The sequence below is a fragment of the Dasypus novemcinctus genome, chromosome 4, assembly GCF_030445035.2.
Source record: "Dasypus novemcinctus isolate mDasNov1 chromosome 4, mDasNov1.1.hap2, whole genome shotgun sequence".
NCBI lineage: Eukaryota > Metazoa > Chordata > Mammalia > Cingulata > Dasypodidae > Dasypus > Dasypus novemcinctus.
The window spans coordinates 80,474,724-80,487,739 of record NC_080676.1 but is presented as its reverse complement, the minus strand read 5'-3'; the positions used below and the strand labels follow the sequence as shown (position 1 = coordinate 80,487,739).

Here is a 13,016-nt window from a genome sequence, read left to right as displayed (position 1 = left end):
ACACTGAACCTCATTCTCAAAGATACAGAGGAAAACAAATAGAATTAGAATATCCTAAAATTATTTGTTTCATCCTACAATAACATTCTTAGCATAAAAATGCTAATAGTATCAACCCCAATTATAAGTACTGAAAACAGTTAAAAATCTTTTTGCATATTTTAGCCTCATCCTCCCCCAATTTTTCAACGAATCAACTATAACTATATTGTCACATCTAAAATCATTATGTAATATGCTCTTCTTTTTTTCAAGATTTATTTATTTCTCCCCACCCCCTCCTTCATTGTTTGCATTTGTTGTGTCTGTCTGTTCGTTGTATGCTGGTCTAATTGCTTGAGCCACCTCTGCTCTCTCCTTTGTTGTGTCTCTCATTATATTTTCCTTCATGTGTCTCTTATTGCATCATCTTTTTGTGCCAGTCCATCAAGTCAGCTCACTGTCTTGCTCATTTTCTTTAGAAGGCACGGGAAACCAAACCCAGACCTCCCGTGTGGTAGGCAGGAGCTCAATCACTTGAGTCATATCTACCTCCTGCTCTCTCCTTTCTAACCTTTCATTCAGTCTTAGTTCTACAGATAATTTTGTATATTTATATTTACCATTAGTCCTTCTATGTATGACTCTGGTCATTTTGGCTTACTGTATTTTGTTGTCAAGTAGATTCCTTAGAAAGTTATCCTGGGAACAATATTTCCTGAGTTCTTGCATACTAGTCTGCTTAAAGCAAATATCATGAAATGGTTCAGCTTGAACAATGGGAATTTATTAGCTTGCAGTTTTGAGGCCATGAAAATGTCCAAGTCAAGGCATCATCAAGGCAATGCTTTCTTCCCACAGAACAGCTGCCAACAATCCTTGGTTCCTCTCCCACATGGCAAGGCACATGGCAGCATATGCTGGTTTCTCCCTTCTCTTCTGGGTTTCACTGATTTCAGCTTCTTGCTTCCACGCTTTCTTTTTTCTTTTAGTCTGTATTCATTCCATTTATAAAGAACTCAGTAAAGGATTAAGATCCATTCTAATTGGGCTGAGCCATATCTTACCTGAAGTCGCTTCATCAAAAGGTCCTACTTGCAATGGGTTTACACCCATAAGAATGAATTAAGTTTAAGAACATGTTTTCCTTGGGTACATATGGCTCCAAACTATAAGACAAAAATGAGGTTTTTCGTTTGTTTTGTCCTTTGCAGCTCAGTACACTTATTAGAGTATGCCTTGGTGTTACTCATTATGAGACGTATTCAGCAACAGAGTATGTTCTTTCAATACATAGTTTCAAATTCTCAGTTCGGTTTTCTTTTCTTTAACAACTTTATTTCAAATTCATAAAAATGAAAGAATGGTTAAAGGCAACTCAACAAGTTATGGAAACATTACTCCTGAAAAGTCCTTTTTCAGGTACTCCTGAAAAGTCCTTTTTCAGGTACTTTTATCTAGTCCAACTGCTAACTCAGTTGTTCCTTTACTGTTCAGAAAGAAACACAGATGAACATAGATTACTTAAATGACATAGTCAAGATCTCTCTATTAATGAAAAAAATTGAGAAAAATGCTTACTTGTACTCATATCTCACAAAACCAAACACCATATTCTGTTTTTACCTCTAGAATTAATATAGTGTCAACTTTGCTATTGCACAAATGTAGTGTTAAAATATCACTTTCAGACTTTAAACTTATTATAAAGTTTTAGTGGTCAAAACAGCATGGTACTAGCACAAGAATAGATATATAGACCAAAGGAATCAAATTAAGAGTTCAGAAATAATCTCTCACATCTATAGCCAATTGATTTTTTTGCAAGACTGCCAAATCTACTCAATTGGGAAAGAATGATCTCTTCAACAAATTGTTCTGGGAGAACTGGATATCCATATACAAAAGAAAGAAGGGGGACCCTATCTTACACCATATACAAAAAGTAACTCAAGATGGATCAAAGGCCTAAATATAAATATAAGAACTAGAATTATAAAACTCCTAGGGAATAATTTCAGGATGTTGTATTAGGCAATGGTGTCTTAGACTTTACACCCAAAGTATAAGCAACAAAAGAAAAAAATAGATAAATGAGACCTCCTCAAAATTAAAAACATTTATACATCAAAGGACTTTATCATGAAAATGAAAAAACAACCTACTCAATGGGAGAAAATAATTGGAAACATCAGATCCAATAAAGGTTTAATATCCAAAATACATAAGAAATACAATTTAAAAATGGGCAAAAGACTTAAATAGACATTTCTCCAAAGATGATATGCAAATGGATAAAAAACATATGAAATTATGCTTAACATCAGTAGCTATTAGGGAATGAAAATCAAAACCACAATGAGATAACATCTGCCACCCACTAAAATGGCTACTATTAGAAAAAAAACAGGGAAGCAGATGTGGCTCAACTGATAGAGCATCTGCCTACCATATGGTGGGTCCAGGGTAAGATACCCAGAGTCTCCTGACCCCATGCAGTAAGTTAGCCCATGCACAGTGCTGCTGTGCACAAGGAGTGCCATGCCACACAGGGGCACCCCTACACAGGGGCACAAGGAGTGTGCCCCACAAGGAGAGCCGCCCCGCATGAAAAAAGTGCAGCCCGCCCAGAAGTGGCACCATGCACACAGAAAGCTGATGCAGCAAGATGACGCAACAAAAAAGAGACACAGTTTCCTGGTGCCGTCTGACAATGTAAGCGGACACAGAAGAACACACAGTGAATGGACACAGAGAGCAGACAACAGGGGGAGATGCGGAGAGAAATAAATTAATTAATTTTTTAAAAACCCAGAAAATTGCAAGAGTTGGAGAGGATCTGGAGAAATAGGAATGCTCATTCATTTCTGGTGGGAATCTAAAATGGTTCAGACACTGGAAGACAATTTGGCAGTTTCTCAGAAAGCAAAATATAGAATTACTATATGACCTGGCAATGATGCTACTAGATATATACCCCTGAGGCAGTCTGATGTTATTTATGAACCCCAAAAAAGAGAAGGATTATGTTGGTAAACTGGTCTGTTCCTCTGGGTGTGAGATCCTTTGATTGTATTAAACTCAAAAGTTTTAAGTTTACTTGATTAAATCAATTTAGGACTTTTGATTCAACCAGATCAGTAGGGTGCGACTCAGGGTTGAGTCCCCACCCCCTTGGTGGGCTGATATAAACAAACACTCAAGAAGACACTGAAGAAGATACACAGGAAGAGAGAGAGAACTCCATAGACATGGCAGACAGGACTTTGATCCTGTGGGCCCGGGAAGAGAGTTAAGGCAGTTGCCTGATAGTTTGCAGCTGAGCCCAGAAAGAAACAAATCCTATGCTAGTCTGTAGCTGAGAGAGAGGAAGGCTGAACTCTTGCAGAGGTTGCCCACCATCTTGCTTTAACACATGGCAACTGACTTGAGTGAGAAAATACCTCTTATGGTACCTAGAGTTGGACTCTTTAGGGCCTTGTAACTATAAGCTTGTCCCCCCCAAAAATACCCTTTTTAAAAGCCAATAGAGGCGGCGGACTTGGCCCAGTGGTTAGGGCGTACATCTACCACATGGGAGGTCCATGGTTCAAACCCCGGGCCTCCTTGACCCGTGTGGAGCTGGCCCATGCGCAGTGCTGATGCACACAAGGAGTGCCCTGCCACGCAGGGGTGTCCCCCGCGTAGGGGAGCCCCACGCGCAAGGAGTGCACCCCGTAAGGAGAGCCGCCCAGCGCGAAAGAAAGTGCAGCCTGCCCAGGAATGGTGCCGCACACACGGAGAGCTGATACAAGATGACGCACCAAAAAAAGAAACACAGATTCCCATGCCACTGACCAAAAGAAGCGGACAAAGACACAGCAAACAGACACAGAGAACAGACAACCGGGGTGGGGGGTGGGGGGGGAAGGGAGAGAAATAAGTAAATAAATAAATCTTAAAAAAAAAAAAAGCCAACAGATTTTTGGTACTTTGCATCAGCACCCCTTTGGCTGACAAACACGACCCCAGAGAATTAAAAGCAGGGAGTCAAACAGATATTTGCATACCAGTGTTTGTAGCAGCATTATTCTCAATTGCCAAAAGATGAAAGCAACCCAAGAGTCCATTTAACCAATGAATGGATAAACAAAATGTGGTATATACATACAATGGAATATTACTCAGCCATAAAAAGAAATGAAGGGAAACGGACTTTGGCCCAGTGGTTAGGACGTCCGTCTACCACATGGGAGGCCCACGGTTCAAGCCCCGGGCCTCCATGACCCGTGTGCAGCTGGCCCATGCGCAGATGCGCGCAAGGAGTGCCGTGCCACACAGGGGTGTCCCCCGCGTAGGGGAGCCCCACGCGCAAAGAGTGCACCCATAAGGAGAGCCGCCCAGCGTGAAGGAGGGAGCAGCCTGCCGAGGAATGGCGCCTCCCACACTTCCCGTGCCACTGACGACAACAGAAGCGGACAAAGAAACAAGACGCAGCAAAAAGACACAGAAAACAGACAACTGGGGGAGGGGAGGGAATTAAATAAATAAAAATAAATCTTTAAAAAAAAAAAAAAGAAATGAAGTTGTGATTCATGTGACACTGTGGTTGAACCTTGAAAATATCATGTTGAGTGAAATAAGCCGACACAACAGGACAAGTTTTGTATTATTTCACTGATAGGGAATAATTAGAATTAAGCCAAATTCATAGAGTCAGAATCTAGAATATAGGTTATCAGGGGCTGGGTTTGGGGATAGGGAATGGAGAGTTAATGATTAAATTGTTTAGAGTTTCTATTTGGGTTGATTGTAAAGTTTTCGTTATGGATGGTGGTGATGGTAGCATTAAGGTTGTGAATGTAATTAACAGCACTGAATTATATATATGAATGTGGGTAAAAGGGGAAGTTTTAGTTCATGTATATTTTACTAGAATAAAAATTAGAAGAAAAAACATAGGAGTGTACAACACAATGAACCCTGTTGAAAATGATGGGACTAAGTTAATAGGACAAATATAAAAATGTTCTTTCATGAACAAAATATCATGACCTGCTTTCTAAGATTTCCTGGTACTTATATGCTCCCTCACTTTTATCTGGATCTTGTCCTTTTTTGTTGTATTGTTTTTATCTGCTCTATTTTAATTCTATTCCAGCAGTTTCTCTTCTCTATAGGATCTTATCCTGGAAGAGAGCTCTGGAAGGTCAATTTAATAAGTTCATAGCAACTATACTACTATAGCCCCTTTTGATCTTTCAAAAGTGGATCCCTTTCACTCACCTCTTATTGGATTTCAGCTGCTGATCTCAAATTGCCCCACTGATATTTTCCAGTGAGTAACTGTAGGCTATTTGGGGTTCCCTGTTCTCAGGTTTGTCAAACAGCTACTACTTCTCTCTTACTTCTACTAAATAGACTCCAGTATTACTTAGTTCTTTTAACTGTTGGTGGTCTATACCCAACCACCCAAGTGGTTATATTTTGAAGTTCATGGGAATACCTTATCATCCAGTTTTGTGGTAAATGTTGTCTAGATTTTTTTTCCTATCTAGTTGCTTTGTGTGTCTTTGTGTGGAGATTTAAGAACCTCTAAAACCTATGTTGCCACTAACAGTGCCATGTTCCCAGAATTTCTCCTCACTTAATTCTAATGATTTATATGAATACTCTTTTGGATTCTCTTTACCTATGCAATCATATTATCTGCAAATAATAAGTTTTATTATTTCTTCCTTTCCAATCTCTATTTAGTAATACATTACAGACTGCCCCTACTTTTTTTTTTTTAGCGCCAATCTTTATTATTTGGTCTAACCCCTTTTCAAGTATGCACAGGGAGTGCTCTTGGAAGTAATTATTTATTACTTTCAGAACTAAAAATTTCTCTTGGCTCCAGACAGAGAAAGGCACTTCCCCTTGAGGTAGCCTCTTCTGTGCACTGCCAACTTTGGGAAGTTCCTGTGACAAAGACACAGAGCACAGGAAGGATCCATATGCAGACTGCTCTGCCAGGGAACCCACCAAGGAAGAGATGAAGCTGGTGCTTGCCTACCAGGCATGATCAGAAGGGAAACAAAGGTGACTCCCCTCAAACTCTTCCAGGAGTTCTTAAATTCTTCTTTTAGCCATTTATGTTCTTGAATTAAGGCACCCCCACAAACACAACTTTATTTAAGGAGGTATTATATGTACTCCTTTTAAATGCCTATTCTCAACACAACAGCCAATTTTCCTGTTAAATGTAAGTCAAGTCATATTATTCCTCAGTTCCAAATCCTACGATGGCTCCCCATAACACTCAGAGCAAAAGCCAAAGTCATTAAATCAACCTACAAGACCCTACATAATCTTGCTCCCAATACTTCTCTGACCACATCTCATCCTGCTCTTAACCTCATTTTCTCTGCTCAAGTCACTGGGCTCCTTGCTTTTTTCTGAATGCTAGGTTATGTTCTTATGTTGGGCCTTTGCATTTTCTGTTCCCTCTGTCTTGAATGCTTTTCTCCTAATGATCAGTTACTTATATCTTTCAAGTCTATACCTAAACATTACCTTCTCAGTGAGGCCTTCCCTGGTCAAACCATCTACAACTACAGCTACTGCCCTGACATTCTCCATTCACTATCCCTGTTTTATTTTTCTTTCCTTACTTACCACTAACTTACTTGTGCACTTACCACTAACATTCCATATATTTTACAATGTATCTTATATATTGCCTGTTCACCCCTCCAAGAAAGCAAGGTCCATGAGGGGAGGGATTTTTGCTGCTCTGTTCTTTTATATAACCTAAGCACCTAGAACAGTATCTGATACACAGTTGATCAATTCAGTAAACATTTGTTGAAATAGTGAAAGAACTTCCACAATAGGCACATTTGTAAGAACCTAACCCTTAGAAAGCCTTCTAAAAGTACAGAGTTCTGTGGTGAACAGGACAACAAGAACAAACAAGTTTAATGGTATGACAAGACTGAAAGAATAGTTCTAGAATAAAAGGCAACAACCAGGAGGGCTAGAAATCTTGGGCTCTGGATGTCATGCCTTGGACTCCAAGAGGGAGAAACCACCAGGATGGAAAGGGGTGAATACTGGAAATCAGCAACTTATATATGTCAAAATTTAATGTGGACTTGATCATGTAAAAAATAAGTTAAAGAATGGGAGTGTCTGCCTTTTAAGAACTGACCTTCATCACCATATTCTGTTATATTCCAGGCCATTTAATTTGTTCATTCAGGACACGCAGAGGGCTGTCTAGGCACAATGAAGAAACAAAGATGAATAAAACGTGGTCGTAGTCTCTAGGAGCTCGTTACTCAGGAAGGGAAAAGGACTCCCCACCCCTAATCCAATAAATGTCATCGAGGATGATGGGACAATGACAAACTTGTGCATCTATAACAATGGGTGTACAAAGGAGGGTATATTTGTTTGCCAGAGCTGTTATCAAAACACTGCACAATGGGTCGGCTTAAACAATGGGAATTTATTGGCTCAGGTTCCAAAGCTTTAAGTGCAAAATCAAGGCATCAGCAAGGCCATGATTTCTCCCTGAAGACTGTGGCATTCTGGTACAGAGTGGAAATCCTTGGATACCTTGAATTTCCCATCACATGGCAATATCTTTTCCTTTCTCTTCTGGATTCCCACTGACTTCCTGCTTTTGCTCTTCCTGTGGCTTTCTCTTTACAAGGCCTCCAGTACAGATTAAGGTCCACCTTCATTCAGTTGGACTGACCCTTAAGTTGAAAACATCTTTAAGAAGTCCTATTTCCTGAAGTCACATCCACAGGAATGTGAATTAAGATTAAGAGTATGTCTAAATTGGGTACATAACAAAATCTATCACAGAGGTGGTAACCACTTCTTCTGGGGGTGATACTGAGTTAGGTCTATCAAGGTGGAAAACAGCATTAGGGGACTGTGTAGAAACTATTCCTATGCATTTAACCCTTATCCTGTCTCAGTAACTTCAGCTCTCTCATCCACATTCCAATTTTCAATGACAAGTGTGAAAGACAGATTATAAAACAATATTCAGGATTAGAGAGACGTAGGACTCACTTCTCTACCAGAAAAATAGCTAAAGCCCAGGCAGAAACTTCCTGGAAAGATGTTGTAGGGCTCAGGACACCAGGAGAAGGCTGGACACCACCCAGAAGAGAAAGGGGCAAAGAAGAAAAAGACTCCATGGGAAAAATCTATGAGTAAAAGCTGCAGTTGCAGTTGCTGGCACCCTTTCCCCTACCCTCAGAGCAGACAGCTTTGAGTCCTCTGGCCTCTGGCAGGTGGCCAGAGACAGAGGAGTCACAGGGGTCCATTTCCCCAGGAAAGGGGAGAGAGAGGGACACAGCCTAAGACTGATTCTGCTTTTAGCCAACAAATTTGGTCTGCTGTGTCCCACAGGTCCTTCAAAGCTAGGTGGGGCTGCAATATAGCTTGCCCTGGGAGCCTGCAGGGGATTAAAGAGATCCAAGCCTCCCTACTGACTGGAATGGTGGTTGAGAGGGCAGAGGGAGTGGAATTATTTCCTATCCAGGAAAAGGGAGAGGGCTGTGGGCAAAGGGATAACAGCTTCTGAGGAAGTTTGATTTGTGAAGCTGAGTAGCTCTAGAGCAGGATCCTCAGTCACATTGTTCTGGTCAGAGTTACAGTGAACACATTCTGACCAGGGTTGAACTGAGAGGTCTGCCAAACAGCACTGCTGCTGGCAGACCAAGGAACTGCAAGCAATAAAAATAGAAGTGAATAAATAAAAGATGCTTTTTCAGGCCTTTACAGCCTCCCTCCCCAAGTCCCTTGGAAGCTGGTCTGCATTCCATTACTGGATCCATGATCCATATTTGAGCAGCTAAACAGAGACAATTCTAACAAGCTAGAACAGGTTGAACCAAGAACCAAAGAAGAGCAGTAACACAAAGGCTCCTGCCACTAAATCCCTATGTAAGAAGAGCTTCAGAGTAAACTCACCATCATAATTAGATGCCTAGACATCAGCAAAAAATTACAAGCCATACTAAGAAAAAGGAAGCTATGGCTCAAGCAAAGGAAAATAGCAAAGCCCCGATGAGACACAGGATTTGAGACAACTAATCAACAAGGTTCATACAAATCTCCTATATTGAAATCAGTGAGTTGAAAGACAGTGTGGCCAAAGAGATAAAGGACATCAAGAAGATGTCATGGGCAAGCACAAAGAAGAATTGGAAAACCTGAATAAAAAAATAACAGCGCTTATGAGAATAAAGACACAATAAGTGAGATTAAAAACACATTAGAGGCATATAACAGTAGACTTGAATTGATAGAAGAAAAAATAAGTGATGTAGAAGGCAGAATGGCTGAAATTGAAGAGAGAGAAGAACAGAGAGAGAAAGAAATGAAAAAAAATGAGCAGGGGCTAAGGGAGCTGAATGCTAACACAAATTGCAAGAGCATATGTGTCATGGGAGTTCCAGAAAGAGAAGAGAATGAAAAAAGGGTAGAAAGAGTATTTGAGGAAATGATGGCTGTAAATTTCCCAACTTTCATGAAAGAAATGAATTTACATCTCCAAGAAGTGCAGCATACCCCAATCAGAATAAATCCAAAATATACCTACTCCATGACACATACTACTCAGAAAGTCAAATGCTATAGATAAAGAGAAAATTCTGAAATTAGCAAGTGAGATACATCCCATTACATACAAGGGACACCCAGGAAGACTTAGTGCAGATTTCTCACCAGAAACCATGTAGGCAAGAAGACAGTAGTATAATATAATTAGGATACTGAAAAAGAAAAATTGCCAGCAAGAATTCTTTATCCAACAAAACTGCCCTTCATATATGAAGGCGAGTTGAAAACATTCACAAATAAATAAAATCTAAGAGAATTCATAAAAAGGAATCCAGCTGTGCAGGAATCTCTAAAGGGAGCCCTAGAGCCTAAAAGGAAAAGAGAGGAGAGAGAGGATTGGAGGAGGGTATAGAAGGGAAGACCATCAGAAAAGGACCAAAAGGGTAAAATGACAGATGAAAATAAGATATGACATATGAAAGCTAAAGAATAAAATAGTGGAAGTAAATAATGAATTTACAGCAATATCATTGAATCTGAATGGATTAAACCCCTCAATCAAACGATATAGCCTGACAGAATGGATAAAAATAGAGGAACCACCAATATGCTGTCTATAAGAAACTTGTCTTAGATCCAGGGATACAAAGCAGCTGAAATTGAAAGACTAGAAAAAGATACTCCATGCAAGCAGCAACCAAAAAAAGAGCAGGGAGAGCTATACTAATATTGGACTAAACAGACTTTAAATGCAAAAGAGTAATGAGATGCAGAAGGCCATTATATGTTAATAAAAAGGACAATACACAAGGAAGGAGTAACAGTGATAAATATATATGCACCTAATCAGGGTGCCCCAAAATACATGAGGCAAACTCTGTCAAAACTGGAGACAAATAGACATCTCTACAATAATAGTTGGAGAGTTCAACACACCACTAACATCAATAGATAGAACAACTAGACAGAAGATCAATAAGGAAAGAGAGAACTTGCCCAATAGCAAATGAGCTAAACCTAACAGACATATACAGAACATTGTATCCCAAATCAGCAAGTTATACACTCTTCTCAAGTGCTCATGGATTTTCTCCAGGATAGGTTACATGTTGAGTCACAAAGCAGGTATCAATAAATACAAAAAGATTGAAATTATACAAAGCACTTTCTCAGATCATAATGGAACGAAGCTGGAAATCAGTAATAGGTAGGAATGGGGAAAATTCACAAACGTATGGAGGGTAAACAACATACTCCTAAACAATCAGTAGATGAAGGAAGAATTGTAAGAGAAATTATTGATATCTTCAGATGAATGAAAATGAGAGCACAACTTATCAAAGTTTATGGAATACAGCAAAGGCAGTGCTAAGAGGAAAATTTAGAGCCATAAATGCCTATATTAAAAAAGAAGAAAGAGCTAAAATCAAAGACGTAACTGAACATCTGGATGAAGTAGAAAAAGAACAGCAAACCAATCCCAAAGCAAGCAGAAGGAAAGAAATAGTAAAGATTACAGCAGAAATTAATGAAATTGAGAAGAACAACAACAAAACAATAGAAAAAAAACCACAAAAGCTGGTTCTGTGAGAAGATCGATAAAACTGGCAAACCCTTAGCTAGACTAACAAAGAAAAAAAGAGAGAAGATGCAAATAAATAAAATCAGAAATCCAAATGGGGACATTATGACTTGCCCAACAGAAACAAAAATTATTATGAAAAACTGTATGCCAATAAATTAGACAATCTAGATAAAATAGAGAAATTCCTAGAAACATACAACCTACTCTCTCTCTCTCTATATATATATATATATAACCTACTCTGACTCTATAAGAAATACAGGAACTCAACAAACCAATCACATTGAAAGAGATTGAATCAGTCATCAAAAACCTCCCCCCCCCCCAAAAAAAAAAGCCCGGGACCAGATCTGGCTTGCCAGGTGAATTCTACCAAGCACTTTGAGAAGAATTAACACCAATCGTGTTTAAACCCTTCAAAAAATTGAAGAGGTAAGAAAATTACTCAACACATTTTATGAAGCCAACAGGACCCCAATACCAAAGTCAGATAACATCACTACAGGGAAATTATAGACCAATCTCTCTAATGAACATAGATGCAAAAATTTCAAAAAATACTTGCAACTCCCGATGCAGGCACAGTACAGGCATGGCTGCTACTCTCTTGAGTCCAGGCTGGCCATTGGGCTACTCCAGACAAGGCAGCACTGCTGCCCCTGCCATCTCCCATTCTACCCCTTGGAAGTTCAAAATGAAGCTGTTATCATTTCTGGAAAGAAACTTGCCCAGCAGACCATGCAGGAGTATGACAGGAAGTGGAAGGGTAGGTGGCTTTGGGCCACAAGTGGCTGCACTGAGCGTAGTTCTGGTGGGTGAGAACCCTGCGAGCCACTCTGACTTCCTCAACAAGACCTGGGTGACCACGGATGTGGGACTCATCAGTGAAATGATTTTGAAGCCTGCTTCAATTTCAGAGGAGGAGTTGTTGAACTTGATCAATAAGTTAAATAATCATAACAATGTAGATGGCCTCCTTGTTTAGCTGCCTCTTCCAGAGCACATTGATGAAAGAAAGATCTGCAAGGTCTCTCTTCAGACAAGGATGTTGACAGCTTTCATATAATTAATGTAGGGCAGGTGTGTTTGGATCAGTGTTCGATGCCCCCCGCCGCCCCATGGGGTGTGTGGGAAAAAATTAAGTGAACTGGAATTCCAACCCTAGGGAAGAAAGTGATTGAGGCTGGAAGGTCAAAGCATGTTGGAATGCCCATTGCGATGTTACTAAACACAGATGGGGCCCGTGAACTTCCTGGAGGTGATGCCACTGTTACAATATCTCATTGCTATACTCTCAAAGAACAGCTGAAGAAACATACAATTCTTGCAGATATTGTGTTGCCTGCTGCAGGCATTCCAAATCTGATCACAGCAGATACAAAAAAGGAAGGAGCAGTAGCCATTGATGTGGGTATAAATAGAGTTGAAGATCCCATAACTACTAAGCCCAAGTTGGTTGGAGTTGTGGATTTTGGAAAAGTCAGGAAGAAAGCAGGTTATATCACTCCAGTCCCTGGGGACATCAGTCCCATAACAGTGCAATGCTCATGAAGAACACCATTATTGCTGCAAAAAACTGCTGAGGCTCAAAGAGCAGGAAGTGCTAAAGTCTAAAGAGCTTGGAGCAGCTACCAATTTTTTTTCTTCTCTTTTATGAACAGTCTTCTGATCTAGTTCAAGTAGCAAAACAGGCCTACAGAAATGCAATATTTTTGTATGCTTCTGAAGTGGTTTAAAATGGTACTTTGGGGAAGCAGACTTGGTCCAATGGATGGGGAGTCTGCCTACCACATGAGAGGTCCGCAATTCAAACCCTGGGCCTCCTTGACCCATGTGGAGCTGACCCATGCGCGGTGCTGATGCGCATAGGGAGTGGCGTGACACTCAAGGGTGTCCCCTGCGT

At 40.2% G+C, this 13,016-nt stretch overlaps 1 protein-coding gene and 1 pseudogene across 1 annotated transcript in view; one reads left to right on the top strand and one right to left on the bottom strand.

Annotated features, from left to right (window-relative positions):
• GPR156 (G protein-coupled receptor 156) overlaps positions 1-13,016 on the bottom strand; it is a 122,568-nt gene that overhangs the window by 70,782 nt on the left and 38,770 nt on the right. The window lies entirely within an intron of this gene.
• On the top strand, positions 11,687-12,770 carry LOC139438783 (bifunctional methylenetetrahydrofolate dehydrogenase/cyclohydrolase, mitochondrial pseudogene; annotated as a pseudogene).